The 17,327-nt window shown below is 31.1% G+C and overlaps 1 protein-coding gene across 4 annotated transcripts in view; it reads left to right on the forward strand.

The window, feature by feature from the left end:
* LOC129965363 (fat-like cadherin-related tumor suppressor homolog) overlaps positions 1-17,327 on the forward strand; it is a 509,169-nt gene that overhangs the window by 113,171 nt on the left and 378,671 nt on the right. The window contains exon 1 of one of the 4 annotated variants that reach the window (XM_056079194.1): positions 16,002-16,152. The exons of the other annotated variants lie outside the window; for them this stretch is intronic. The gene's annotated coding sequence lies outside the window, so the exon portion shown is untranslated. Of the gene's footprint in view, positions 1-16,001; positions 16,153-17,327 lie in introns of those variants that run through there. 4 annotated transcript variants of the gene reach the window in all.

Consider the following 17,327-nt stretch of genomic DNA (forward strand, 5'->3'; position numbering starts at 1 on the left):
TACTTTATACTATACATACGAGAAAGTAAAAAGCAATGAATTGCTTTAAATTTCTTATAATTAACTTTCTGCATCTATATGTACATAATGTATTTCAATTAACTTCTTTTTTTGTTTTTGCTATTTTTGAGAAATTGCCTTATATGTGAAATATTTTTCATACAAAAAGCAAGAACCATTCGTCATTTTTATAATTAAAGAAATAACTTGAGTGAAATTGTCGAAAAATGAAAAGTCGATATAAATGTGCTATGGCTGACCTCCTCTATTGCTAATGATACCGACAAAGATGCATGATGTTATTACATCGAAGTAAATTTAGATCCTATATATCGACGAATTTTTCAATAAATGGAGTGTTACCTACTAGATACTCAAGGGTGGTAAATATTATCTCAGCCTGTTAAATCCATTCTTCCTGTCTAAGACAATTGCCACTTATATCAAACGAAACATGGGGGATCTCTTCTTATCCCCATTGGAGGAGGGGGTGTAATAACATTTAAATGGCACTCTTTTTGTTGTTGGGTCCGGATGCCGACATTTAATGATCATCCTCCCCCCCCTCAAACCATTAAATTACACATCCTCCCAGACTGGACTTAACAGTTCTTCCGCTCCAAGGTCTTCATTTTTTTAAGGGCGAAAAATCGTTATGACTTCTACGATATCGTTTGGTCGATGGCAAGATGAATGGAATTTGTAGTACTCTAAAAGACTTCTGAGGGGTGCTCCGCTCCACTGCTTGGACATTTTTTTTTTCTTTCCTGTTATCTCTCTTCCCTAACATTCCGTCCGAATCTCAATTGAGTTAACTCCTCTTCATTCTTTTCTAAGTGGATTAGTGGGCCGTTTTGTCTGGGGTCCTCTATTAAATTGAGCGGTGGCTCGGGGGCGCAGCACCTTGCTTAACAAACTAACTCTCGTGGCCTCTTGGTTCGTTGAGCAACTGGAGGGTACAATTTGGTCGTGAATTTTCGTTTGAAATGATTTTTGGGATTGCTGATGAAATTGCCGCTGGGTTGTATTTTCTGTTAAACAGATTGCTAAAGGAACGAGGAATTTTTCTGGATTAATTGTGTAACGAAGTGAAAGGATGCGGGAAGAAAAGACGCAAATTCAGTGGAAGACAGATGTTTTAAACGCATCAGTCATTAAAATTGGTCCTGAAAAGAAATCAAAACTCTGTGCTGGGGTTCATTCATCGACTTTGTTGACGCGTAAAAAAGGAATAATCAGTAAAGATCGCAATTCAAAGAGTAATGGTAATTTAATAAATTATGCTTATTTTTCTAGGACAAAATCAAATTGCATAGTGGCCATTGCTTAACTGACTTTCAAGCTTTCCCACCAAATATGTTAGGTGGGTTCCTTTTTTAATATCCTGCAGAACAGAAAAAAGGTACCAGTGACAATGTGCTTATATAATTGTGGATACTTGATATTCTGAGACTGTTGACCCCCTGGTGTTTTGTTAGTCTTGCCACTGCCACTCTGATTTTTAAAACTAAATTGGTGCCCTTGTTTAGCAAAGCCGGGACTATGAATAAACTAGTAATTAGCTGGAATTTCCGTAGCATCGTAAAGGGTGCAAAGCATAAAAGTTTGTCTGATTTTATGTTTTAAATTGCCTTGTGTTTCATATTTAAAAAATATACCCCCCCCCTCTAACAAAAAGCAGGAGATTGTGGCAAAAATAATAAAAGTGCGAAATCTTGATATAAATATCTCTCACTTAATTGAAATTTTATGCACATATTTTCAGTGTTACATTTTTCAGTGAATATATTTATTCTAATTTTCATTATTTAGAAATATTTCTTCTTATGATATTCATTTTGGCTTGATTATTTTATTTTTCTGATTTCAGTACTTTTAGTTTTATGAATGTTGCATTGAGCCTCGAAACTTTCGATTAAAAAAAATCTTTTCTATATTTTAAATGGACATTTATTTTTATTTTCATTGATTTCTATTTGTTATTTTTAAATATATTTCGAAATTCATTAAAATACGTATTATAGAATTGGAGTACATGACCGTTTAAATAAGCTTTTATCCTCGTAACAGAAAATACATGTATTCGTAGGCTGATGAAAAATATTTTCACTATCGGAAAGTTAAATGGATTGTCTGAGTTGTATAAAATTTTTTAGATATCTTATGAAATTGTCTTTTGAAATTTATTTTCATTATAAGTGATTTATTTTTGATATTTAATGTATTTCCTAGAATGTCGGGTATGGTATTTGCTATTACTTTTTTTTCTTTGCATTTTAGGTAATTTGCAAAGAAAAATGTTGAATCCCTCAAAAAAGATACGATCTAAATCTCTCAAATGATATATACATTTTGCTAAGTGTTATTGCTTCGAAATTTTTTTTCTAATCTATCCATTCTTTTTTTTCTTTTAATATTTTCAGTTTAGTTTTTGAAAGTATTGAAAGTTTAGAAATTAAACCAAAAATTGAAGCGTTTTATTTTTATTACAAAGTATTACATCTATTAATGCTGTTTTATATAAAAATGCACTTTTTAAATAAAAGCATTTATTATAAATAATGATTTATATAATATTATAAAGTTACAGATATAAAAAATTTTGGAAGGTATTTAAAAAAAAAATAATTGGGAAGTTTCATTTAGCACTAGGATTTATTCATATAAATTAAAAAACATGCACTTTATTTAAGATAATATTTGCTGTTAAATATTTTTATAATTATGAAACAAAACTTCAGTTCTTTTTAAAAAAAGTATTTTTGTTCTGAAGATTTTTTTAATGTGTACCCCCCCCCCCCCACACACGCACGCACTTAAATTTTTGTGTTTATTTTCCCTCTCCTATTCCTTTTCCTTATTACTTTGCATTTTTCTTTCTTTCTTTTTTTTTTTCATATTCTTTAAAAAAATTTTTTGCAGGATATATAAAAAATATCTATAAATATCTTAGCTCCAGCTTACTGAAGGTAAACGTACAATGAAGTATAAAAAAAAGTTCCTCAAATTTATCTTAGATTATTAATATCACTTTTTTCCCTTCCTTTTTTTAGCATACTGTATAAAAATATTCTTTAAAAAAACTTTTTTTTAATGTTAAAGTTTATTTAATGATGTAAAATGTCCAACCGCTTGATGAAAGGCAGGGAAAAAAATTCCTCAACCAGGTAAAAAATACTTTGAAAATTCCACAACGTTAGTGAATATTCGGTTAAAAACTATTCCCTAAGGCAAAGAAAAAAATATATAAATAAAAAATAAACGACTTAGCTTTCATGTTCATCTTTCTTTGAACCATTTTAGAATAAAAAGTTTCCTTTTTTTAATACATATATATATTTTTTCTTATCTTTTATACAGGAAGAGTTGGCAGCATTCGTACTCCACAACTTTTCTGCTACAAGTGAGATTCACTCGCCACGTTTACCTGCACTCGAGTTCGAAATTCCGACTCAAGGGGCCCGCATCCCTTTTCAAAACCCTTGTGCCGTTTATTTTTAATAAAACTTTTGCTAAACTCACTAGCGAAACTTTTTCAAGCATTGATGAGTTTGAGTACAAAGAGACATGTTAAAATTCTTTTTATTGAGAGAATGGGAGTGTATTTTCTATTTTGGGGAAATTGGAAAACTGTTATAAGATGAGTTAAAATTCATTTTTTTAAAATAATTTTTTGATGTTATTTTTTTTATATTAAAGGATGCGTTTTCATAAATGGAATTAAATCGTGTAAGTTTTAAAATGTTGTTTCGATTTTTTTTTTTTTAATGTAGGAAAGATAAATTATCTCTCAAAAGAAAAAAAATAATAATGTGGAGTACACTCTCGAGTATCCGGTTCGCAGCTATCCGGGCTAGTTTTTCAAAAACTAAAATTTTTTTATTTTTTTATCTTCGAGTTTATCAGTGTAAAATAAAGACAGTTTGAGTCCATTTTCTTAAGAACTAGGCGTAGGATTAACGTTAACGGTTTGCTTATGTTTCCAGTATTTAAGTTAAGCATTGCAGAATTTATGTTAAAATTTGAACATTTTATGTCCTTTCACTAACTTTCTTGCAGTGCAGTATATAAATTTATGTACAGATACTTCTATTTTAATTTAACACATTACCGGCAACGGCTTCTATGATTCACTGGGGCCACAGTAGCTTAGGATAAAATGAAGGGCTTAGTACTTACTCAATAAGAAGCGAAAAAATACATATTATAACAATGAGTTTTGATATAAAAACTTTATGTTGTGGTATTGGTGGGCAAAGAAATGATTTCAAAGAACTCCGGCATGCCCTTCCGCCACATTAGACCGGATACTCGGGAGTGTACACTATTATATTCACAATTTGTACAGACAATGTTAACTATGAATGTTTCGAATTTTTAATCCTTGTCTTGTGAAAATATATTTTTGAATAGATTCTTGTTATAAGAAATTTTGTAACTGTCATGAATGTTTGATTTAGTCTTATTGAAAGTATTGAAATGCGTAACGACTAATTTTTATGTTCCTTTAATAAAAATTAAATGACATTGATGTAACCATCTTCTACTTCTGACGTGAACGTAGAGTAACCAATGTTTGAGTTCCGTTTGATTAAATGGTTTAGTGAATATATGGTATGTGATTCGGAAAGCATTTCACTATTCAAGGCCATGAGCAATCCGAGTGATTTGTTGAATGTGAAAAATCAATTTTATTGGTTTCGAGCCTAGACAAAGCCTCTTAACTACTTCAATAGCGATGCTTATTGGTTCCACATTCATGAGGGGGGCTTTTCAGATGTTTCGTAATCTATAATTATTGACTCCAAAGCCATGACGGGAACCTTCTAGTACTTCACAAGCCATGATTATTGGTTTCCGAGCAGGTATGGGAGCCTTTCTAAGTACTTCATAAGTGATTTGTCTATGGGTCCAAGATATATCTGAAGTATTAGAATACGAATAATATTTTACAGTTTATTAGTAGTTAATATGTTGCGGTTGTGAAAATGTTTTATGTTATTAATAATATTAATCCACCGGTAATGAACCAACCTTATAAGATGTACAGCTAAATATCATCATGTCATTGTAACAAAAGAAGATAAAAAGGGAAAGTATAAATATGTAAATTTACCCAAAGTTTCCAGAAATAGTTCGTATTTTGTATTGAAAGAATTAATGGATGCAGTTAAAGATCGACGTCTTTTGTCTAGAATCATCATACTGTTTACAATTTGTGCCGGGACTCTTATTTTAGCAATATTTGGTTGGTTGGTTTTATTGGCGTGGTGGTCGTATTTGGCAATACTGCGCCAAACTTGTGGTGGATAAATAGGATCGCGGTGATTGCAATGATCTGACGTGAGGATTTTAAAACTGGAATTCGCTGATATAAAAAACTGTTGCCACTTAACAGTTATGGTTTGAGAAACCTTCATATTTGCAAACGTTTCATTGAATAAAAGCTGAATCTGGGAAAGTAGGCAACTAAGCCCTTTTAATTTTTATTGGGGGGTCCAAATAGGAAAAAGAATGCAATTTCCCCTGCCAAGTGTTAAGAAAACATTTTAAGATTTCTCTTAAAGCAAGATTTAAGGAACTCGGATCTTGGCATTTATATTATCATAACTAATCGATAATATAAAGTTATCGATATTGAAAAAAATGACATCACTATAGAAAATCTTCTTTGATATAGTAATGCAGCACCAACCATAAGCTCAGAGAAATAATCATCGGTTGTGACGGCTGGTAAAGGTCAAGCAATCCGCGACAGAGGAACTTTTAGCGACAAGTGATGCGCGAAGAATAGAACCAGGGACCTTGTGGTTAGCAGTCCAGTAACTAAACCATTATACCAAAACAATTGTTCGGGTAGAAGAGCTGTTAACTGGTTCATATGCTATTCGCCACAAGCTAACTAACGGCGGTTATGTATCAGGGGGTTACCAGAACTTAGTCGAAAATGACTATGTAGGGATATGGGGTTTCAAAGCAGAAATCTGATCATTAAATCTGTGCTAATGATTCTTCACATAGGAAAAATGCCGACATTTTATATAGCAGGATCACAGATTTGAAGAATGAAGCAATACCACGAAATTTCTCCATTGACAGTCAAAAGGTGTTTTGTAATTATAAGATGGCAGTATTCGCAGATGGTCTGAAGACGATGGTTTTAACAAGCCCCGACCCAGTATTTTACAAGTACATGAACGCATCAACAATGTGTCTATCCTACCTTCCAAGATAGATGAATGGACTCTAATTTATTTACCGTAGATCCCGTATCGTTATATTTTTCTATTGAGCAAAGGTTGCCTTCTTTGATGAATAAAAATATTGGGATGCATATTTCTTCAGTAATGTAATTGTTTAATTTAGTTTAGTTACATTAGTGTCCCCTTTGGTAACAGCACTACACCTCTTTTGCAGTGGACCTTGCAATTTTTAACCTTGATTAGATAATGATGAGAACATCTGAATTAGGAACACTCTCTTCTAACTTCTGCATCTAACCAATCGAAAAACGTTTATTCCATCCTTCAGTAATGTAACTTTTAATTTAGTTTAATTATATTAGTGTCCTCTTTGGTAACGACAATGTGCTCATTTTGGGATGGGCCTTGCAGTTTTCGACTCTGATTATATGATGATGGGGGCTTTTGAATCGCCGCCACTTCTTCAAACATGTGCACCCCCTCACCAATCGGAGTATGTTTAATCCGTCAGACTTCAAATTAACGAGCACAAAACCCGCATATATAATTTATCTTTGATCGAATCGGGTTTCTAAACTGGAGTTTACGACCTGGAAGTCTTAGTTTTAATGTTAGACCACCGCAGCCGTCAATGATGCAACGACGAGCGGGGTGTAGGGATGCCGGAGGCTCTACAGAAACCGAATAATAATGTTCTAAATGCTCTTCTTGAAGGCAAGTCTGACAAAAAGGGGTGAAAAAAAACACTTTAGAAACTATCGGATTCTAAAACCCTCAGCGCTTTTGCGCATGCGTTAGGATGGGTTTAATTCGTCAAAATAGGAGTGAGAGAAAAGATGAAAGGAAGTGATGTTTATATTGGACAATAAAATAAACTCGGATTACTGGCGGACTAAATTAAAATAATACAGTCAAAAACGATACCATATTCACATACAAAAATGAAAAATGAATACATTCGTGAAAAAAATTGAGCAAAAAAGTGTCTAATAGGGCGAAAATCAAGTTCTAAGAATGACGAAGAATTCCGGAAATGCTCTCATCTTTCCTCGTCTCTTCCCTTAATGAGATAGATTCATCGACAAGTAGTCGTCTCAGAATACTGAAACTAACAGTATTTACTTATATTTGCCGTGCCACTGCATGAAAGTATTTCTGATAGTATTGCGACTATTGTTTTATTTGGGGAGGGGGTATAGCACATGTTTTGACATAGCAACTACAACAAGGAAAGATAAATCGATATTCCAAAATCAGCTTATTCTTCTGACTATGATAACAACACGTCTCAAGCAGAATATGGCATTGCTCTGCTTGTGTGGCTTTTTTTTTTTTTTTTTTGCCTTTTTCGCACTTTAGAAAATATGACGAATTCGCTGTTGCGCAAGAATAGTTTTCAGTGTTTTCTAAAACACTCGAAAACGAACATATTGGATCGATAAGAGTTCGTTGTTGAATTCATCGAATTCTTGTTGGCGTGAAATCGTAAAAGAAAAGGCGGTTCTCGACCTTAAAATATCCGGAGAGCATGAGTTCAGTGGCACCGTTACCATCTGAAATAAACAGGAAACGAAAAGAATTGCGCTTCTTTTCTATTTGCCTCATAAAGTACACAGGGAGAGAAAAAAAAAGTGAGATGCCCTTCAGTCACGCAAAAAACGGATGTTCAGAGGAGAATCCTTTTGCTGATATTTCAGTATTTGCTTTACCAACCTCTTGAGATGATAGCAATTGCAGATGTTGCATCAAGACAAAATGCTTGAAGCAAATCAATCAAAATGTTTGAAGCGAAAACACCAGCATAGTACCTCAAATCTATTTAAAAACAATTTACAGTCCCAGAAATATATTTTTCTAATGCAGAACATTTAACATTATTATTAGCATTAACATTATTAAAAAAGAACAAAAAAAAAAAGCAATCTATTGTTGCATCTGGATACAAATTGAATCATCTGGAACTGTTAAGAAGAATTAAAATATACTTCTTATCAAATAGGTAAAATGTTTATGTTATTCGAAACACAGAAACTGCTTCTTCAAACGAATGTCTCTTGAAACATGCATAACAAATTCATCCGGAGTTTGGTTCTTCAGAAGTTATTTAATCGATAGCTGTTGTCAGTCTGTTTTGTAGACAGCATTTGAACTATCGTCAATGACTAATGACTATCGACAATTTGAAGCTCAATTTGGATTGACTGATAAAAACATAATGGACTGAAATAGGATACAGTCGACTATGAAAATTGATTCTCTATATTAATGATAAATATAAATGTGTGTTTGTGTTTTGGCGCTCTGCACGCCAGACAGTTTGATCCGCAGTTCTAAATTTAGAACTTGTATATCTTGGAGGGTGCAAATATGCATCTTGGAGCGATTTTTTAAAAATTTTAATTAATTAAAAATTAAGTTGAAATTAATTAAAATTGGTGAGTAAGTTGAATTAATTAGAATTTAAATTATTAGTTTGGGCGTTTTCTCGAGATGGCTTCTGAAAATATTATGCACAAACATAAATTTTACACCGTTTCAAAATTTAAAAAGTTGGCTTTTTAATGACTCCAATTTAATAGTCTTGTATATTTTCCCTGAATTTGTATATATGCTTGATTTCCAACGATATTGTCCAGAAATTCAAATCGTTTTTGTTGTTTTATCAAGTATTTATTTAAATGCGTGACTTTTTTTTCCATTGTTGGAAACTAAAAAAGAAGGATTCTTTTTAATATCTGTGTAGTTTACAAGGAAATTAAAAAAAATAAAGTAACAATATCACGAAATTTGAAAGATAAATGAATCAGATAGTTACTTATTTAATGGCGTTATGAATACTTTATTTATTAAAAAGGTCCATATGCACAAGGAGAAGAACTTAGGCAATTAAATAATACAATTTGGCGTAATCGGCAACAGTTTATCAGAAATCGAATATAACCAATATTCCCGGCGAGTGGTCAATTCAGTGGTTAGAAAACTTCAATTGATTTGAATTCAATTCAATTTGAAAAGTTGTTTAATTCTATCAACAGTGTGAAGGGAAAATAAAGGTTATAAACTAGTTAAAAATAAAAAAAGAACAAAATTATCAAAGTTTTGAAAAATATGCAGAGGCTTTTAAAACACTTCTAAATCACTTCAAATTTGACAATTTTTATTCTGAAATTAATATGTATTTTTGAATTATTCTGTTTTCATTGAAAAATAATAATTGCGATGGCAATGTTGTGATCTTCCGGAGTTCCGCATGATGACAAAGTGGTCACGAGCACCTCCATATCATAATTTGGAATATCTATTAATAATTCGTAAGTTTGCAGGAAAGGTTAAAATTAATTGAACTAGTTTAGACGAGTACATAAATCTCTGGCATCGTGATTCGTAGGATTATTTTGGATCAAATTTATTAACAAATATTAATGTTTAGACTATTTTGGGAGGAATAGAGAGATTAATTGAGATTACGTTGCTCGGGCTGATTTATTTAATTTGTAGCTTATTTAGATTTGACGTTATTTATACCTGAGGAATTTTTCTGTTTTTAAATATACTGATTTTGAATGTACTTTCTTGAAAAAAAAAATCATTAAAGAATCTTTTTCTATAGCATGTAGACTTTTAAATCTTTACATCGGAATTATTCTGTGTAATTTCACAACGAAAAATTATTAATTTGTGATCGAATAAATGTGAGAACATATATATGACCTATGAATGTGTAATATATTGTTTAATTATCAAAGAAAATCATAAATTGCATTCGTGAATGCGAACGTATTGAATTTTCGTGTTAGAGATTTATTTGTATTCTGAAAATGACAAAAAAAAAAAAAAAAAATCATACTGTACAGGCCGGTAAAAAAGTATCCGGAAGCTAATTGTTAATAATTACAGGAAAATGTGATTTATCCATTTATCCCACTTTCCAGTTATTAAAAATACCTCATTAATAATATCGAACCTTACATATACATATGTTAAAATCTTTTCATGCCGCGCTGTTCAATTTTTAACTATGCCCAATACTTTTTCCTTGTTTTTATTATGACTGTTTGAAATGTGTCTCCTGATTCGGTAAGCATTGCTCCTTTGAAACGCTGTTTTAGCAATTTTTTTATTATCAGGGTTGTCTTTAATTAAAGGAATTTTTTTTATCCGATGTAATCTGTCTTTTATCAATCTGCTCTCTTTTTTTAACGTCTGGCTTTATTGGAATGCACACTCATTTTTCGTTTTTCTCTTGCAAAGTGGCCATGAAGTGGATTCTGAAATGTCCCTCTCGAAATATTTATCTTATCTTAAATTTAAATTTTTGGAAATTAAATAATATATTATGGAAATAAATCAAGATATTTTGATGATAACTTCTGTTTTCGTAGAATGTGATATTACCAGTATCATTATATCTTTTATTTATCATATTGCTAAAGAAATATTTTTTAATCAATTTTAATTGCTAGCGCAATCTTAGGGTTGAAATGGCTTTGTTTTGAACTTAAGGATTTGCTGAAATGGCATCGTTTTTGAACCAATTTCAGATCCAGTTAAAAACAAGGGAGGGGGGAGGTATTTGAACGTGCGTAGCATACTACAATTTCATTGGAGTTCCAAATAGCCTCTTTCTGATGTCCAGCATGTTTATAGAGAATGATGATGTCACCATAAGTTGTTCTTGGGATTATTATTAGATAGTGTTCTAAGTGAGTGTCGTGTATTTTCGTGTTCGTGTTGTCTTGTGAAAGGCAGAACTTAGAAAATAATTAAACAACTGTTCTTGAAGCTCGTTTATTATTTTCATCTACCTCATAATGAAGTTATAAAGTATCTCGTCCTCTATAATGCTTATTATTTGTGTGTTAGTAATGCTTGAACGCATTAATATATATATATATATATATATATATATATATATATATATATATAATAAACTCTTAATTTCAATTTAATTATCCGAGCTTTCCAAATATTCCAAGCTTTTATCTTAACTTAGCCCATAGTAAGTTCATTCTGTTATTTCGTGATCCAATTCCACTGTCTCTACTTAATTAATTCAAGAGAAGCTTTGTTAAATTGCAGAATCAGCTAAAAATCTAACTTTCCCACTCTGCGCGTGAAGAGGCAAAATACCGCTGATGAAGCAAATTCTTTTAAAATCTCTCTGTGTTTCCCCTGCCTTCTCCGCGCGTGTAACGAAAATCCCTATCGAAATCTCGTAATATATTAGCACTATGAAGAAATATTTTCCCTATCAAAATCATAGGTTATATAAGACCAGGGATAAAATGTCCAAGAGCTTTTCCCTCATTTCTTTTCTGTGTCGTTCTGTGTGCTCATCGCTTGTACCTATGCCTGCTTCTTCAAAATGAAATAAAACGACGTCACGAAATTAAAAGTAACTTCACTGTCTTCAAACTGCATCATGCTTCACATAAAATAATGTTATATATATATATATATATATATATATATATATATATATATATATATATATATATATATAAACTGATCTTTAAAAACTATACTGAAATTATGAAGGAACAAATATCGTTTTATTCTGTACTTTTCACCATTTTATTTTCAAGACATCTTTCTTAAGTAAAAGCTTTTATTGTTTACTTTACTAGAAAGTGAAAGTCCCGACAGTTCCCCCCCCCCTTCTTTTTCTTTTTTCTATTTTAGTTAAACAAGAACCAAGCAAGTGGTATCTTACCCCCTTTTAAAACAAACCAGTATTCTTGCCCTATTTATTCAATGGAGTTTGGGCCTTTGTCTGTTGTCATTTTAAATTCTGTATCATTTCCCTATAGTTCTCGCCGTAGCCGCGTAAAATTTTAATTAGTTTCGCCGTGAAATAGCCATTAGCTTTGAGGACCGCCGAACATGCTGCTTTTTGTCTTACAGCTCTGCGTTCTTTAGATTGCATTAAATATTTAAGATTTTTCTCTTCCAAAAAAACAGATAATTTGAAAAGAAGAAGAAAGTAAAATAATTATGGAAGGGAAAGAAAAAGGATGGTTGTGTCTGTGAAAAACATTCATTGGATAATGGTAGCTGAATTTCCGTTGTACAGAGTATTGTTTTTATTGTGCTCTAACTGTAAAATTCATGTTAGCGAAGAACGCAAATAAGGATTGAGTTTTATCTTCTCTGCAATATTTTTCCGTCTTCTTTGAACTCAAATTCTTTTTACAACGCAATCGTCTTAGATATGGGATTTATTCCCTTTATGAAGTTGAATATGTTTGATTTGTTAACTTCATGTAATATTGCAGTCTAACAGCCACAACTTGGTTTGTTCGTCTAATTATACCTAATTAGTTGGAATTTGCTGCAGGTGCTTTTAACGCACATTTAATCTCTGTTGATTTTAAATTAAAACTGTATATAGTAATGGAATATAGTTATCTCCATTTTCATCGATTTTTAAATATACTTGATAATCTATTTTATTACCACATTTAATTCGAGCCGTTATTTCTTAATAACCTTATAAACCACTCACTGATGCACACACAAATAATAATAATAATAAGCAGTGACCACCACAATATTTGTTTTAACAATCGAATTAATTATCGGTTCATTGCATTTTGAGCAAAAAATGTGTCATCACATGACGCTGAAAAGAAGGTTTGCCTAAATTTGTGATTAATATTAATCTTTCGGCGTACGAATTTATTTCGCATCTTAATTAGTTGATTTCATTAAAGGCATTTATTGCTATTTTAATTTCCGTAATAATATAAGTGATATCTGAGAGATCGAAGTGTTTTAAGTGTTTTTTGCATTTTAAATTGCTTAAGACTTTTATTTAATTGCAGATTTAAAATTTCTGTAATCCAATGTGCTGCTTTCAAAGCCCAAATTTCTTTCTTTATGTCATATTTTATTTATCAAATAAAAACGCTATCATACTTTTGCTAAAGACTCACAAAAAAAAGAGACAATTGCATTCAAAATATATAAAACGAAATTAGTATGAATGATATTAAATAGAAGTTAAAGTTAAATAAATTCTCCGGGAATTTATTAAGAACAATAAAAATGGTCTTTCATTGACTTTTTATACCCTTAAATCTTTTACCTTTTAATGGTCGATGTATAACAGCGCCATATTAATTTTGTACATCCACTTAATACTTAGTAGTGTCATCAAAAATCAATTATTCAAACGTAAATTATTTATTCAGTCCGTCTGACATGCACGCAGTTGATCCGAGTTCAACTTTTCGAATGTGTGGTTAAATGGTTAATTCTTTACTAATAATCTATTTGTAACTTTCTGTTAGTCCTTATTATATCAATACTTCTCTCTTTATCACCTATCAACCATTGGCCAACCAGTCGATGAGAGTGATTAGCTTTCCTGATTGATTAAATCAAAAATGTCACTAGGATTTTCCGATGAAAATTGAAGCGGTGAGATCAATAAATTATTTTGGAAAATTTGTGAATAATGCTTTCCCTCCCCTAGTATCCTGTGAGTTCCAGAAAGCTGTGGTGCTATTTTTTCTTTTTTTCCCCTTATCCAAATAAATACAAAATTCAAAACATCTTACAACAAGTAGATGAAATCTGAAGTACTTTTTTCTATTCATTGTTGTTAATTTGTTATAGCTTTAGTTAATTGTTTATTATAATTCACATCTTGCGTCATTAAACCAGTTAATCTGGATATTTCTTAATTTTTAATAAACCTAATCAATTAATTTAATTTAATTTCTAATAAATCTTAATTTCTGATAAATATATCGTTCTTAATTTGATCATTGTGAACTGTTGTTACCACTATTTTAAAATATCGATTTTTAAAATCAAATCCTGTGTGAACATACTTTTTCCCGGTGGGTAAAAATATATGGTTGAAGCTCAAATATATTTCGTGAGCAAGCTTAACATTTACCTGTACTGCTTATTCAACAGTGAGCCAGAAGTATTTTTCTCTTTTATCCCCCCCCTTTTTTTAAAACTTTTCTTAGTAAAAGTAAATTAAAGAAAAAAATTAAATGCACAGATATACTCACGATGCTTTTAAATGCATTAATTTGCATAATTTGGGAATAGGCCAGATTAAACTCTCTAAAGACCCTTTGGCATTGGAAATCTCCGGGCACTCTTTTCTGATCTGTAATTACCCACACCAATTATCTTGTATTGATCTTAATTATTTGTATATGAAATTCTGATAACCTGATAAAACATTTAATTACAGGGTCCATTCGAGAAAGGTAGTTCAGTATTTCTCATTAACAAAATTGGAATAGTTGTAAAAACCCCCTTATGAACATAAAATAAATGCTGTTTAATAATAGAATCGGGCATTTTTTTAAATAGGAAGTATTTTTTTTGAAGTTTTTAAACAACATAATATAAACCTTGTAAAGTTAATTAATTAAGAATATTAGAATAATGTTTGTGCATTTAATCGCTATCTGATTTAAATTTCAGTTATTTAGTGTCCAGGGGCCTTATAAATTAAACGTAAGCATAAAATTAATAAACTTATAAAATATCGTAAAAGTATATATCGAAGTTTGTTATCTACTTTTCCTATTAGACAGTTCTATCTTATTTTGGAAGTCTAAAACTACTGATATTTTAAATATTTGAAATTAAAGATTTCAATTACATTTTTTGATGTTTCTCGTATGCTTTCAATTTAATTTGAATTCATTTGTATGTTTGTTTTTTAGCATTCATGCAAAATTTTATTTTTGGAACCTCTGATTATAGTTGGACAAATTAACAACAACATTTTGCCGATATATGTTATTTTTAATCATGTAATCATCCACTTATTATAGTATAATAATTGGCAAAATAAATTCTATATGGAATCTAAATGATTTTTTCGAGACTTGATTTAAATGTATGCCATATACAAATATATTTTCATCAAAATTATTGCTTTATTAATTATAGCTTTAATATGCAGGTATTAATACTGTTTTGTCATTTTTATGGTTAATATCTATAAATAATTGGTAAATATATAGCAAATTCCTGTTATTAGTTAATTATTGAAATATTTTTATATATTCATGAGATAAATTTGCTATATTTTATGCGATAATCTTTTTTCTACATGACATAATTGAAAACGATTGATTTTTTAAAGCAGTTTTTCGGATACTGAATTACGGAGTCGTCTAACTGTATTCCACATTCGTTTTATTCAAACACTGCAAGATTTCCAAGTGAATTCCTTATCCCGGGAGATGTATAACCTAATTTGGTCTTTGACATTCTGTCCCACTCGCCTTTAAGAAGCAGCCTTTTTGTAGAGTATTTTTCAGGTGTTTCTCACGAGACAAAATTCTTCACTTTTCGGTAAGTCTTTTAAGCTAAGAGCATTTTCCACAAGCCCACAGGAATAGCCCTTTAAAAATTCCACAACTGAATGGCGTTTTGCCAAACAAACGCATTCCTCTTCCACCCCCTTTCAGATCGAAGACTTTTAACACTTCCCTCTCAATTAGGGGCAGCCCTCTTGGCAGGGAGGGTCAACATGTCCTTCACCCCCCTTCATACCACGCGGAGCGAGGGGAATCGTCTGCTGTTTTCTCTTTTCCAAGTTAGTTGTCGTCCCGTTCTTCCACCCCGACCCGACCCCTCGACTTCCCATGATGCTTCAGTCCGGAAGCGCGGGGGGTGCCGAGGGTGGAATTCTGTGGAAAAGCAGACGATTCTTGGTTCGGCAGTTTCAGTGCGCTTCTCAACTTGCCTGTGGGACAGTTGTGTGCGAAAAGAGGAGTGTTGTCTACCCACAGCACCACGCGTTGTGGCATCGCGGCTTCTTTTGACGTTCGGCTTTGTTCGATGCGGATATATTAAACTTTTTACGAATATTTCTCTCTCTAACGTTCTGTGTGCAAATATTATCGTCTGAATTAACTTATATGGAAAAATAGGATTTTGTGATTCCGAGATTTTCTTGAAAACCGAAGTAAGTTTTTGATGTTTGTAAACAATCTTGTTTTGTGTTTATGTGGCATTTAGTTGGGAATTTAAGAATTATTGATGCAATTTTGGAAGGGCTAATTTTCTTTTAAACGTGTCAAATTAAAAAAGCATGTAATAAGAATTGAATGAAACTAAATGAAATAATAGTGATCAAATCTGAAAAATATCAAAGGCAGCAGTACTTATAATTTTAAATGGAAATTTGATTGTCTGAACTGATATGAAAGATGTAATTTGTGTGGAAATCCTCTATAATATTTATAAATAATTACAGTTTAATGACCCGCAGTTGTATAATAAAAGTTTGTGAAATTAAATTTTACTGACTGATTGTTATTATTATTTTATTTCAATTCCTTCTTTCTCACCATAATTCAGCACAGTTTTATTCTTTTGTTAGAAACACCGTTTCCATGCAGAATAACTTCAAAAATTGTTATGAAAAAAAATGTAAAAAAAAATCAGGCAGCTTTGGTCCAAAAAACTGTGTGAAAATTTTCGAAATTTAAAATTTGCACTATCTTTTTCTTTCAGAAACATTCAGAATTAAAAAGTTATTTTATAGCTTTTATCATTAATACTATTAAATTCTATATTATATTATGTTGTATATATATTTAAATGATTTTTAAAAATTAATTATGTTTGTATTTTTCAAAATTTACAATAATATCATTAGTGATTATTATTTATTAGATCAACCTAATTTTAAACACACTTCGTAAGTTGATGAGTTTTTTAAGAAGTATTGATTTAATGCAAATATCTACTCATGGTTTTTGCATTGGTATTGAAATATTGGCATCAAATATTTCTGTGTATCTTTTTTATTTAATTTTGTTGATGCTCATTTTGTAAAACAGGAAAGGGGATTATTGCTACTAAACAATCATTATAAACATTGAATGGTACAAAAATAAACTGATTTGGAGCCCATTTTTCTTCTTTATTTTGTATCTTATTATGGGGCATTGAATGGCTATTCTAAACTTTTCATTTTTCGTAAAATTATTATTGATTTATTGTCTATGGATTATTTGACTTGTGGTCGAAAACGTATGTTAAAAGTTGAAGGAAAAAAAGAAAAAAAAAAAAACTGTAGCAAAGCACTATTTAAATGTCTTTCCAGGGACTAATGGAAAAGCGGCCTGTAAAATA

This window comes from Argiope bruennichi, chromosome 4, assembly GCF_947563725.1.
Source record: "Argiope bruennichi chromosome 4, qqArgBrue1.1, whole genome shotgun sequence".
Lineage (NCBI taxonomy): Eukaryota > Metazoa > Arthropoda > Arachnida > Araneae > Araneidae > Argiope > Argiope bruennichi.